Source organism: Melanotaenia boesemani, chromosome 22 (assembly GCF_017639745.1).
Source record: "Melanotaenia boesemani isolate fMelBoe1 chromosome 22, fMelBoe1.pri, whole genome shotgun sequence".
NCBI classification, from domain to species: domain Eukaryota; kingdom Metazoa; phylum Chordata; class Actinopteri; order Atheriniformes; family Melanotaeniidae; genus Melanotaenia; species Melanotaenia boesemani.
The window spans coordinates 19,679,337-19,694,251 of NC_055703.1; the positions used below are offsets into that span (position 1 = coordinate 19,679,337).

The window sequence follows — 14,915 nt, forward strand, 5'->3', positions numbered from 1 at the left end:
GTGTATGAAGAAACTGATGCAAGTACAGTTTTTACGCAATATGTGCAAACTACACACAGAAAGACTCCAGCTAAGATTCACTTTCTTGCCATCAGGAGTCACTGTGAAACATTTCACCGCTGTGCCACAGCTTGTTATCAGCTGTTCAAGTAATCTTTTATACACCAACAGACACAGAGTTGTGTTTCTGGCCGTCTAACAAATCCTTATGTTTTTAAACCATGAAGAAGGTCGGTCACATGCTGCAGATGAGATGTTAAATCTATCAGGATTAGACAATAAGAGCAAAACCATTCATAATGCATGCTTTTTCCCACAGTAAAATTCTAATGGACCATAGAATAAGCTCAGCTGATAACACTGTCCGCTCACAGTGATGAGGAATTATTTCCCCTTCAGCATGCTGAGCTTGTCTCTGTTAAATGTGCAAGAGCCAGCTCTATCCTAAGAGCCTTACAGAAATCTGGCAGATAAAGACAACAAGCAAACTTTAGATGGTGGATGTGCTGGGCGATGTGGAGAATTTGTATATAGTCATTAATTAGCCAAACTTTGGATAGCACCTTCTCTCAGTAGAGGCCAGAGCATCGAGAAGCATCCAAGGAAAAAGAGCTGCAGGGGTCTGCAGCCTTTCTCCTAGCATTTTTTTTTTTTGTTGCGTGTTTGCTGATGATCAAACGTTGCCTCACTTCAGTGCAAACCTCAAATACTATCACTGCCACTGATATGCTTTTGAAGCGAAAGGCCAAAATGAAATCATTAAAGCAAAATCTCTCAATTTTATATTTATTTATGTTTATAAAGAAGCAGAGACTCACTAATAGAAGGAGGCTTGGGTACAAACAGCATGTTGTGTTTCAGTGAAGCTGTTACTGCTGCCCCCTCCATTTTTAACACACAAAAATTAGCTTCCCTGTCTTATTGAAGGCCATGATAGTTTTTTCTCCTCCTTGATCATAAAGATTATTCTTTCAATATCCATTTGTCCAATCTGTGTGTGTACATATTTGCCTTGTAACTGCACTACCTCTCACACAAAACATGCCAACCTCCTGAAAACATCTGATTCTGCCAAATGGAGTGGCATATTCTTATGATGCAAGTCTAGAACATATACTGCATAGATACGTATTTGCTGATGCATAACTGGTCAATTATTAAATGTTTTAAGTTAATTTGTGACTATTTTCATAGAGGCACTCGCCACATGTCAGATCTACTCATTAATAATCCTGTTGAGTATTTTGCATTTTTATCCAAACATCAGTTGTTAATTTGTTTCTATTATTGTTGCGCTGTTGTAAATCACAACCTCCACCTCAAAAAAACAAACAAAAAAAATCATGTGTGTTAATCATATTCTAAAAATGTCTTTTTATGCTACAAATGGGCTGATGGTGGAGTTTCAGCCCTGCCACACATGGAGATTATCAGTGAGTTAATCATGTTTAACGTCCTGCTGTGTTTTTGCAGGCTTTGTCAGCACAAAAGCTTGAGATGAATTGAACACAGAAACACGAACTTCTGTGCTTGTTTGATGTGCTTAACCTAAAGAATTGTTAGAGTTTTATCAGCTTTATCAAGCGCCTGCAGAACTTGCTCACAATCATTCCTTAGTCATCATTTTCTCAAGGTTGAGGAAGAAAGTTAATGACTGTGGTTGGATCGTTTTAAGGAACATAAAACAAGCAAGCCCATCATCGGGACAGCGATGCCTTTCATGACTTTTTGTCAGATAAAAGAGCTCAAATGTCAAAAATGAGTATGTTGTAATCTCTGTTAGACTTGTGATTTGTAAACTAAAACAGGATGTCACCACTAGGTGGAACCGTCTGATAACTTTGATAAAACTCGCTCATGAAAACAGACTGCGCAGTGTAGCCTCAGAAAAATTAATTTACTTGTTTGACTGATTTTTATCACTCAAAAGTTTATTTAGGCAGAAACAAAATACGTAAAATTGTTGGGATTTAACAGAACTAAATCACCAGAGCACAAACGTAGTCATTTTAAAGAAGAAATCTTTAATTATAACATGCAAACAAAAACACAAATCAGATTTATTTCAGTACATTTTCTGCTCTTCTGACCTAAATGTCTTCCCAGTTAGATTAGTTTGGTTAAATTTAGATATCTGTGTAAGGGTAAAAGCTTTAAGTTTAAGGTCAGTCATGATCCAGACAGCTTTCCTCTTTAGATTTGTGGCACATTTAGCTCGTTGTTTTCACATCAGTTTAATAGATTCAGGTATTTGATGGAGATTTGATGAATCAGGGCTGAAGTTTTGTGACTATGTGAACAACAAATAATAGGGACCCATTTTAATGAATTTCCATGACCAGTTAGTCTAAACATACAGTTGTACATAGCTGAATGGGGAAAATAAATTATATTTATTACAGGTGAAGCTTTAGATATGTGTGTATTAAGCTTTTTAACCTGGATCATCTTTTTCACACACTAGAAAATAAGCACATATATTTCTCTTGTCTGCATCTCTGGTTTTCATGATACTAGTGAGTCATACATTTTGCCTAAAATCACTGCAATCCTTTCCCAATCAGTATTTATTTCTCACTCAGATTGTCTCTTAGTTTTTGAAAGGCTGCTGTGCTGTATGACAGGGGAGAGGTTGGTGAAGCAAAGAAGACGTGAGGAGAATGTGAGGAGGATTGAACTTGGAGATCAAGTGCTCTGCAAGTAGATGGATTTTAGTTTAGTCTGGATAAGAGGTGGTGTCATAGTTAGCTTGAAGCTGGTTTTGAAGCAGAACCGTTGGTTTTGTCTCGCTGCACGGTGTTGTTTAACTTTCTCAATGGACTGAATCCTTTTCACACCTGCACATGGCATGAGAAACATGTCAGATCTCTGTGATGTAAGCAGGATCCTGATAAGACCAGGAAACGACTCTCTCCTTTTTGGTCAGAGGAGTGATGTCATCACAGAGAAAAGCGTGAGTTTGGCTGAGGCTTTATGAAGCCTTGTTGTTAAGAGTACCATACATATCCACATGCACCACTTAGTTTTAAGATGCAGATCAGGAAAACAGAGCAACAATAAATAGCAACATGTTTGTGAACTGTAATAAACCTTGTCTGGAGAGAAAGAGTGTAAAGGAAAGGTTTAAAAATAGGGGAATGCTGATAGACATGCAGAGAGGGGCAGCATGAGCATGCATGCTGATGGGGATAGGAGTGTGTGAAGACAGAACTGCAGAATCCTGAATCCAGCAGATGGAAACTCCGTGTCCTTGTTTTGTGGTGATCTGCGGGAGCAACATGCAGCTTGCGCCGCTGCCTCTCACTGCTGCAGTGGAGGAGTAAATGCGGAGCCCAACACTCCTCCAGGTGATCCACAGCAGCCCAGCAGACTGCTCCCTCCTCAGCCTTCCCTCTCCTTCTCTTCCTCCTTCTCCTTCTCCACCTCTTCCTCCTCTTCCTCCTCCTCCATCTCCTCCTCCTCTTCTTTCTCCTATGTCAGTGCTCCATTCCTCTGAGGGGGTTTGGAAAAACATAAGAAAGGAACAGAAAAACAGAGGAAAAATCCTGCTTTACCCTCATCCGTTCTCAGATGTGACACACCTTTGCATGACTGTCAGCTGCTTCCCTGTCATTGTGTGAAAACGCGCCGCATATGTGCTCCAATGTCTTCGGAACATAGACTCACTACAAGGTAAGAAGATCCAGACTCATCAAGTAAAACGTTTAAACTCTTCTTCATTTTTTTTAATACTCTTTCTGGAGACATTTTCTGTGGAGCTGTCACAGCGTTGCATGCATGTGAATTTAACAGGTAGAAGACAAGTTGCCAGAGCAGATTAGGTAACCGATATTCCTGCGATCAATGGAAATCAGGCAAAGCTCTCAAAGGCACAAACGTTCAGCTTCACTTGTGGGGCGAAAGCTTCTCTTCTCCCCATTAATTGCAGTGATCTGTTCACTTGTGTGTATGTGAATGTCTATGTGTAACAGAATCCAGCAGGGTGGGAGGGATTGCTCTTCATCCAGGCTTCTCGATGGGCAGCGAAGGGATTTTTGTCTTGACAGTGTGGCCAAACAGCTTTTCATCGATCTTCTTATGTTCACAAACGTTGACAGAGTCAGTGGCTTTAAAATAACTGACACCCTGTCTTCTTTTATGATACCAACAATTGATTCTTATGTTGTAACAGAAAACGTCTCCTCCAGTTAATCTCTGTGCTTTCATGCCTTATTTGTAATTAGTAAATGGGGGGAATGAAGAGAGGAGAGAAAGGGGGTATTATAAGGTAACAGCCGGAGGATGGATGAGGACAGGAGAGGATGAGAAGGTACAGGAGAACTTCCTCCATCACTCTGTGATTTGGGGAACCTGCTAGCCAGAAGCTGAATGGTGCAGTCCTTCTTGTAGCTCTTTCAATCTCTCAACCACATGCAGATTTTACTCTGCAACGCTTAATTGTGTAAGTGACCCTAATGAGGGTTGATCACCATCATCATCTAAACACATAGTCTAATATGTCAGATTTATGAGGTGGTGCTGCAGTTATATCCAAAAATCCTTCATTTTGCTATTTGACAGGACTAAAGGACTCCTCTGAATGAGTGTGTGAGATGTAATCTTGAAGAGTCTTGCGCTCGATCATGCTCCTGTGTTCATTTACCCTGAAAGACACAAATGTATTGATCATGATCTAAAAGAAAAAAATCTCAAAGCACTGTTAACTTATTTTATTTTTCAGTTTTGAACAAGATAGTCTAGTTGTTTCTTATAATTGTACTGTGATTTTCAACAGAATGAGAGGTACTTTCAGTGGCAGCATTAATCTTGTGAACTCACGTATACAGTCCCTCACACTAAACCCTCAGATATATACATGCATGCAGGTACAGTCGCACAGCTGTGTGGACTGAATCAGGCTCCTTTCCTGTGCAGCAAAGTGTCTGGCTGTTCGTTTGTCATGCGTGGCATTTGGATTCAGTGGAGAATCTCTGAGGAGCAGCATTTTAGCTCCTCACAGCTCCCAGGCGGCTTTTTCCTCCTCTGATTTTCCAGCAGATACACTCGTATCCTGAAATGCTTCATTTAGCTAGAATAGAAGTGGGAAGCTCCATCAGCAGCCCCTAAAGGCTACACTGTGTATTACTAAGGGAAAATGAAAGGGCTGGACAGAACATCATCACGAATAACTGAATTATGTGTACTGCTGTGATGGTGAGGGAAACATTTTATGATTTGGAGAAGACAATTCTGGACAGAGCCAAGCTAGCTGCTTTCTGTTTCCAGTCATTACACTAAGTTAAATAAATCCTGACTTCACTTTTAATGATCTAGCAGCATTCGACATTTTGACAACAGAGATGAGCTCAACTAAATCCTACCTCTGCTCAATGATTGGATTTCTTTAGATAACTTTGTATGCATGACAGATAAATGGCAGGGCAAGTTTAGTAGTCAAAACATTTAAATAAATCCAGTGCAGATCATACATTTTCAAGGAAATCAAGCAGTTACAGACTAAAATATCTTGTAGAATTATGACACGGTAAAAATCTGAAACCAAGGATGATGGGTCTTCCTCTGAGGACCACTAATGGCTAACCTGGGAGGCTGATCGCTCAAGTAATAGCACATGATATGATTTAATTATAACACTGCTGGTGAAAGGTGTTTTTATCAGTTGAATGAGGTTTGGATTCACATTGATTAAAAACTTGTGTGAAGGATGTTCAGGTCAGTGGAAAATGAGTACTGTTCCTAAAGCTTCAGTTTGCTTTTCACTGGTTCCCAGTGAAATTTGAGGAATGAGATTCCATGTTGTAGATACCAGTCTCCATCCAGCTTCATTCTGTTGACTGAATAACTTTGTGGATATTTATTTATATCCATTGTTCCTTCCATTCCCCCGGTATTGTCGTCTGTGGTGAGCTCTCTAACTTAATCATGCATCATTTCATACTTCTGGTGTTATTTTTAGTGACTAGATCACAGCTTTCGGTAACTCTACAGTTAATCCCATTTGTTAATCAGTGAAACAGAGTGAACATTTTGTAGCTTCTCTACAGTCACAAGAAGATCTTTGCTTTTCTGCCAAGAAGTGTTATTATATCTACAAGTTTTCTTGGTCCTCCAGGTTCTGTCAAGCACTCCACAGTCTCTCTTCACTCCTATTTGATAACAGAATTTAAGAAAGTGGAAACTGCAAATGTTTTGACAGATTTTTCTTTTTCTTTTTCTTTTTTTTTTACAATATGCCTGATTTATATATTTGTAGCTTAGCCCACATGTTAGATCATTAATTTGTTTAGAGAAGCTGATGATCTTTGAGTATATGTAAAAAAGGTTCTGAGACTCTACAAAGGAAGGAGTGCCCAAACTTTTGCACATTTGTTCTTTTTCTATTTAGAAAGAGAGACTCCTGGATGATTAGTTTAGGGTTTGTCTTTATATATATATATATATATATATATATATATATATATATATATATATATATATATATATAATTTAAACTAAGCACTTGCATTACATACAGGTTTTTCTAAAATGGAGATTTTGTTTATTTAGCCCTTGTTGTTTATCTACTTACAGTGTATGTTGGGTTTTGGGATTAAGCCACGCTACGCTAACTATTGATAGAATCTTTTCTTTGTTTTTGTGTGGGGGTTTGAAGGTCAGGATGGATGGATTAACTTCCCATTAGCTGTCAGGCAGATTCATTGCCTCCCATCAAAGTACATGTGAATTCTTTAAATTTATTTATTTATTTTTGGGCTCGTCTGTGATGCTGAAAAGTTGTTGCTGTGACAGCCACATGAGAGAATCACAATCCACCAGGATCCTACAACAAACTTTGCTCCTCATGTTTCAGGATAGGGTTTCTTTTAGCAGCGCACCTATTTAGATCTCAAAGTCGCAACTTCACATCCTTTTCTATGTTTAGTCATCTTCTATTGTGGTAGTGGCATCATGTTATTTCATACACTTCACGTCAGTGTCAGCATATAAATAATAAGTGGGGAATATATTATTCAGATACCATCAGATAACATGCAGATCCAATCAAAAGCAAACACTGTAACCTGACTGCTGCAGATAAAAATCGCTTCTATCAAGGAAATTCTTCTAGGAAATAATTATTAATCCAGTATTTAAAAGCAGTATTTGATTTAAAAGTTTATCTTCCTTGAACCTGTTATAATGTTGATAGAGATGCTGTTTGCTCATTTGTGTGGAAGGTAAATAACCGTAACATCATAATAAATCAGCATTACACACATTCAATTTGCAGATCTTTAAACTGTGGCTGTGCTACATTGGTCTGTAATTAGTGTTTTCCCTTTTTGGCAGCACTATAAAACCAGATCATTTATATTTTTATGACTAATTCATATGAAATGTAAGTATACTGTAAAATAATCACGTCTTGTTTCATCTATTTATTCTTCTTAAAACCAATGGATTTCTTAAATATAGAAATTAATAAAAACCTTACTTCTGGGAAGCTGGAGATGTATCAGTTTTCTTAACTTCATCAGTTTTATTTGTACATTGTAGTCATAATTTGTCAGTAGTTTGTTTTGTTTTTTCATGTCTACAGCACAGTATATATTCATTTGCTGCTGCCGTGGTTCAGTCCACAATCATCATTAAGCTTTAATCACAGCTCTTTAATCTTAACAGTTCCTGGGCACCTGATGTTAAGTCCTGCTAAACGGACAGAAACTGGATGGATGGAAATAACCAGAATTCTACCTCCCAGTTTTAATCCCTCTGAGTACCATGTTAGGTAGCGAGTGAAGCAGTGTGGGTGTATGAGTGAGTAGAAGAGTGAATATAGAGAGCATTCAAAGGAGTGAGCTGGATGAGGCGATCAGAGAACATGACTGATATCGTTAGCAGCGTTTATTGTATTGTAAATGAGGAAATTTGTTCTCTTTTGGCCAGTTTTGATCTGGATGAATGCTGACCTCCTAATGGGGCCACACAACAAACAGTCCCAGCATGAACAATTAGTATCACCTTGAGTGTTAAAATGAATTGTGTGGCTGGATCTTGAATTACTTCGAAGGTTTTATAAAATGTGAACAACCTCATTGTCACTAAATTTCAGCTTGAAACAGTCAGACGAAGCCTCTTCAGCAGTGTGATGCATCTCAGGGTACATGCCGTACAGTGAGAGCCACTTTCACAGAAGCTTTTCAGTTCGTGGGATTTTGAAGGTCACTGACAGCTAATTCTTAAAAATTCACTGAGTTTATTTGAACCGAATCCCCTGCTTTTCTGTGTTAAATCTGTGTGATGTCAACACTTTCAGATCTGACTCAAAACGTCCCACTTTTCAAGACAGCTAAATGTGAAGTGTCACAGGAAAATCATGATGAGTAACAATGACACTGCATTAGTGAATATTATACAAAACACATTGATCACAAGATGATAGAATCATGTGTTGAAGACCACTAATCTATCAGGAGTGTATTACACTCCGAGCATGAGGAAATTCCCCATCCAGGTGTGTTTGTGCGTGCATATTTTAGATATGAAAAAGCCATCGCTATTGATAATGGAATCAAATGCTTGGTGTGTGGTGTGGTTTGGCTTCCCTAACGAGGACTGGATTCATCCTCGGTCTCTGACAGTACATTGAGTGGGATATGCTGCTCTCCAGCCTGTTTCCATGGAGATACTCAGGAGCTGTATCTTTTTTTTCCCCCCTTCTGCTGTACATTCCTCCAAACAGTGCTTCTTCATAAGATGGATCTGGGCCAGAGTGTGTATGTGTGTGTGAGTGGGATTTAACGGTGTGTTAACAGGCATACAGATACGTTTGGTGCCATTGACGGATGTGCTTGTGCTATTGTACTAGTATTAAGTGTGTTTGCCAGCATCAGTAGCAGTGTGATTGGGCAATGTGTAATACTGTCTTCTGGTGTGTCTTGCTAGTAGTAGCTGCTAATCTTGAATTTCATCTGTCAAAAATGTGCAAGTGTGTACGTGCTTACTGAGTTATGGAGGCTGAATTGCACCTTGAAAGCTACAGTAGTGCGTGAGCATGTGCCTGTGGTGAGTCAGAGTGACAGAAAGAGACACTGAGACGAGTGAGATGATTGAGGGGGAGAGTGATAGGTTAGCATGAGAGAAACAAAAGGGGAAAAGACAAGATGATCTAATGAATATGGAAAATAACTGTCAACTGTAATCTGTGGACTGTATTATCTTACTGAAAAACTAAATGCTTTCTTTGGGCTACATACAGCATGTGCCATTTTAAGTATGTATGTAGTCACACTAAGAATCGCCATCAGGCTTTAAATCGTGAAACAGACCTGTGGTTCCTACTTACAGGGTGACAAAGGTGACAAGTGATTTCTGCACAGACAAAGAAGCAACCGCTGGGAAGAAGCGTGTCCAAAATAGTTGCAAAAGGGATCTTTCTGTCTTGACAGAATGATTCAATGCCAACCTGAACAGAGAGTCCCCAGTGTATGGTGGTCAGGGCAATCCCAGTAGCAACAAGCTTTCTAATCCTGACGCTCTTCAATAGCAATACACAGCCCGTCGTTCTCTGAGGAGTAAATCTGCTCTTTGACTCATTGACAGTATGCTGTTACTGCCTGGTTCTGGTGAAGGATCATGTACATCAGAGGTCCCCACCCCTGGTCCTCAAGGCCCACTATCCTGCAGGTCTTAGATGTCTCCCTGTAGCAACACACCTGATTCAAATTAATGGCTCGTTAGCAGACTTGTGCAGAGCTTGTCAGAGAGCCATTTAATTTAAATCAGGTGGGTTGCAACAGGGAGACATCTAAGACCTGCAGGATAGTGGGCCTTGAGGACCAGGGTTGGGGACCTCTGATGTACATCATTAAGCTAGGCCCTAAAAATGACTTTTGTAATTATTTTATTGCTTATATCCATTTGCCATTTTATTGTACTTTTTAATTTCTATTTTGGTTTGCACATTGTTATTCCTACATTTGATAATGCAAATTCTGATTTAAATTTATATACTTCTATATCTTATTCTTCTTACTTATTCTCTCTTGCTCATACATAGATTTGTATATTTTGTTTATTATCTGTTATTATCCTATATTATCCATATATGTGGTGAACCGTAAATGTATGAACTTTAACACAACAGCCACAATAAGTTGGCACCTCTTCCTGATGCTGATGGGATTCTGTTGTGGGATGGCATCCCATACATCAACCAAGATTTGCTGGTCACTGTAGAACTCTGGTCCTTAAGGGCCACTGTCCTGGGTCAAATCAAATTGATTCAATAGTTTGATGTTCATTAATTTGAGTCTTAAATCTGCAGGATAGTGACCTTTAAAGATCTGAGTTTGACACCCCTGCTCAAGAATATACAACACACCAACACAACACTCCACTTTCAAATTCTGGTAATTATTTGTGATGATTCTTTGGAGTGGATGTTGTCAAAATCAGTATCACTTCATTAATCCTAAACTTTGGTTTCACTGGGGCTCAAACCCAGGCTCTTCAACAAAAGTTGTAACTGTTTAAACATCATGCATAGAATACATGTTAGTGTGTTTGTTATTCTTGGCAGTATACAGTGAATGTCTTCATGTGAAGCAGATAATAATCCTGAGTGCAGGGTTAGCCTGAGAGGAAGCTGGGTGGCAGCAGTCATCTCAGCCTCACACTCTGGGGAGTTTATAGGATCAGTACCCGTCAGTGTATGTGTGTGCAGACATTAAGGACAACATTACCACACCTGCCTGATCCTTTGCAAGTGCCGTGGTACCTGCTGTGTGTTAACGGCCAGAGTGCTCAGACTCACACGGGGCAGCAGTGGCTGCCAGGTGGTACTTGTCCACACAGGGAATTCAGAGTGCTAATATTAATGTGCTACACCAGTGTCCAGTCAGGCCAAAGGGGACTCCGGAGTACCACAGACAGGATAAAACGCAAGGAGGGCATGGCAGGGGTGAACAGCTTATCTGATGTACCCAGCTGTAAGCTCCCATGTTCCTTGTCAGATTTTTTCTGCATCATGTGAGCATAATTATATCGATTATTTAAAAAGGTGTACTGCAGGTGTTTTATAGAAATAGCATTAAAATGCAGACATCTAGGGGAAAAAAAGCTTCTGTATCTAAATAACATAATTTTTCTATCCAAAGTTAATTTATTTAGTGATGAAGGGGACATTTAATTTAGTTTAAGACTGCTATCCATATTTTTGGTACCTGCCTTACGACAAACAAAAGCACAAACCTTTCTTTTGACTTTTAAATCAAGCTGGCAAATGTCTAACCAGCCTTTAATGAAATGGCTCTGCCCACTCGGAAACAGCCTAAAAAGGATTGTACTTGACTATTGCAGGCTGCTGGCATTCAGCGGTCTCAGCCTGGCTGAACAGTAAACACTTAGCTCATCAGCACAACTTAAGCATGAAAGCAGAATATTTCAGCTCACAGTTTAGTCCATTTATCAGTTTGTTTGTTCTTACAATACACATGCATATGTTGGATTTTATTCACTACAGCTCTGGATAAGCTGATTAAAACAGATTTTTCATAAAAAAAAATTCAGAACGTTGATCCTGTGTGTGTGTGTGTGCTGGGTTATTGAATTCATTTGATAATTTAGTTTGAGGCCTTTTAGCAGCCTCAGCATTCACTGATCATTTTAATTGTGTGGGATAACACTGATCAGCTTGTCACCACAGAAACACGAGATGTTTAAAGATTGTGGCCTGCCCTGTAATGTGTCATGGCACACTGAGGTGAGAGCACTGACAGCAGAGTCTGGCACCCTGCTGGTGGCGATAGTTTAATTCAAAACTAATTATGGAAAATTCTGCCTGTCTTGTGTTTCATGTCAGCCCACAGAGGGATAAAGTGTTGGCATATGCCCATCGAATTTTTGGAACAGACTACAGAAGGGCCTTTATCTATAATAAACTAGAGGTTTAAAATATTACAGGGACAGCAGAGGTTCAGTAAAGCGCTGCAGATGTTATATTTTAGAGTAGCCACAGTACCACAGCTACCATCAGAGGGTAGGTCAGTGCGTTTCTTTCTGAAATTTTACACATAAATTTTTACTTAATCCAGACGAGATCATTTAGATGAAGCCATGTAGATTATTATCATCGCTCATAGGTTTTACATTGAACATTTTAAAGACCAGTGTGTGTTTTCTGTGTGTCAAACCATGTGACATAACCAAATAACACCAAAAATCCAAATACTTTCATGCAGAGTACCAATATCTATCATTCAGTTCAGGATTTTACAGATAAACATATGAGAAGGTCAGGAGGTGACTCACCCAGCTGGTGTGAAAGGATGCAGTTTGCTACCTCCTCTGACCAGTTAGTGTTGTCATTCCTCTTGGTTGTTTAGTTACCAGGGCATCTCTTTAAAAGTTAGGCCAATGATCGCTTTCTTTCCAGTATTCCTATAGATAACATAAGCATTGTGATACAACAGTTGCTGGTCTCATTTAATCTTTCAGTACATAAAAATTGGGGCCATTGGGGCAATGAGATCAGTGCTCGCAGACAGCCTGAGCTTAGATACAGAATTAATCAACAAAATCACTACTTATTTCTCTTTTTTTTCTCAGACCTGAATTGTTTTATGCATTTAAGATATAAAAAAAGACAAAAAACAAAACCAAAAACCCACAAGTTTTCTAATGTTTTACTATTTCTATTTTTCAGAAGTTGCTAATATAATATATTCTTATAAAAGTGCTCTCCATGCAGGGTGAATAAAATAATATAAAATAAAAAAAAATTATTTAACCAATGAAAGAATACTTACATTAATAAAAATTACAGTTAATTAATATATTAGATTAAAATCTAAATACAATACACAAGCATACAAGAGTGAATTAAATGAAATGATTAATTTATTATGTGTACCACTTTATCCATTACGGGCCACGGGTAAGCTGTAGCTTATCCCAGCATTTTAAAAGGTGAGAGTCAGGGTACACCTTGGACAGGTCACCAGTCAATCACAGGACCACAGAGAGACAAACAACCATTCACACACACACTCCTAGGGAGAATTTAGAGTGATCAGCTAACCTAACATGCATGGCTTTGGACAGTGGGAGGAAGCCAGAGTACCCGGAGAGAATCCACGCATACACGGGGAGAACATAAACAGAAAGACCCCCACCCCCCCCCAGGTTTGAACCTCCCCCCAGCCGAGGCTCGAACCAGTGACTTTCTTTCTGTAAGGCTGTGGTGCTAACCACCACACCGCCGTGCAGCCTGAAACAAATTAAACTAATGAAATTCAATTAGCCACTAAATCATTAAAAAAATGGATATGTAATCATAAGACTTCCAGAGTCTGAAAGCAGCTTCTTTAAAACTAACAAGGCATCATTCACTAAGCACTGTGTCATTTATAGACTTGTTTGTAATGAACGTACCTCTCTGAACGACTAATATCGCTTGATGGTCGGGTGCATACGCGTATCAAATCCAATACTGTTACATTTTTTATTTATGTTTAGTGACATACTTTGTTTTTAGAGCAGAAATACACAATTTAAGAAAAATCTGCATAGAAAAAAGAAAAAAAATCTGTATATATCACATGAGTTGCTCCCTAAAACAAACAAACAAAACAAAAACAACACTAAAAACTAAATGCAATAAAATGACACTATGAAGTTGTATAGCCAATGAAAGCTTACAAATTAGTTTGTCTCTTGTGCCTGTAAAATAAAGAAATAAATGAATAGATGAATTTATATTTGGATTAAGATCTTAATGGCCTGAAGTTTTCTGATTTAATTTGCCTCTAGAACTATTCAACCCAGTATCCCTGCATAAATCCCTTATACCCAGAGCACTCTGAAAGCAGGACAAAAGCAGGCAATCGTGTCAACTGATGAGCATAATAAGAAATATTGCCCTATGAACAACCAGTTGGTTCTTGTTCTATCTCCCTCTGTTGCATCTATAATAGAATGTTGTTACTGCAGTGTGTTCTCAGTGTCTTTAGGAAAAATAGCTTCTGTTGAATGTCCTACATTGACAAAACACACTTGAGACAGAGTTGCACTGCTGTGTGAGCAGCAAAAGACAGCTGATTGAAACGCCTCAGCATGACATCAAAATGGATGGATACAAAGGATCCTGTAAAAGAAAATAAGCGGAACCAGTAAACTCAATTTAAGTAGAGGTGTGAAGAATTGTGTCTAATTCAAGAGATGTCAGTGTGCAAGGTTCTTTGGTTTTCCTTCCAAGCAATGCTAAAAAGTAAGGAGGTAGCAAACTGCCAGCAAATGCACAGTTCAATCTGAGCAGTCTGACAGTATGGACAAAAATGAATAAAAACGAACCTTTGTATGAACAAAACAACAACAACAAAAAAAAGTGTGAGCAGTGAAAGTTGGAGCACCTGGACAAGTTGTCACTGGGTGAGTTATAGTAACCACTCTGCAGATATGTCAGGTTGATTTTATGTTATAAGGAAATATCTTCTGTATTAACCCGTAAATGTTGAGGCGGACTAAGCTGAATACATGAAAAACTGAGCTATGTGAAGAGTGGATTAAAAACACATCACTCTAATGTGTAAGTTGTATCACTGGCTATGACTTTTAATTTCCATTAAACTGTTCACACTGTAGTTGATGGGACTCACTTACAGCAGCTCAGATACAACTGCATATTGGCCTAACAATTTCTGTGGAGAACAATTAAACCTCCACAGTCAGAGCTGTTTATTGGCTTAAGTAACACCTGTGTATTGTATGTTTATTTACTAATGCACGTATGAAGAAAAATGTCTCTAAAACCTGAACATTGGTCAGCTGCAGAGACCAAAGTTGGCTGAAGAAGACATCTTGTGCACACAATCAGACTCTTATTTTTGGATACTGATTAAGTAGTGAGTAAGTACAGCTAATAGTCATTTGGTGGC

The 14,915-nt window shown here is 38.8% G+C and overlaps 1 protein-coding gene across 1 annotated transcript in view; it reads left to right on the top strand.

The window, feature by feature from the left end:
• Positions 1-3,337: 3,337 nt before the first annotated feature.
• The window catches only part of LOC121634256 (disks large-associated protein 2-like), a 96,639-nt gene continuing 85,061 nt past the window's right edge, over positions 3,338-14,915 (top strand). The window contains exon 1 of the mRNA XM_041976792.1: positions 3,338-3,672. The gene's annotated coding sequence lies outside the window, so the exon portion shown is untranslated. The remainder of the gene's footprint in view (positions 3,673-14,915) is intronic.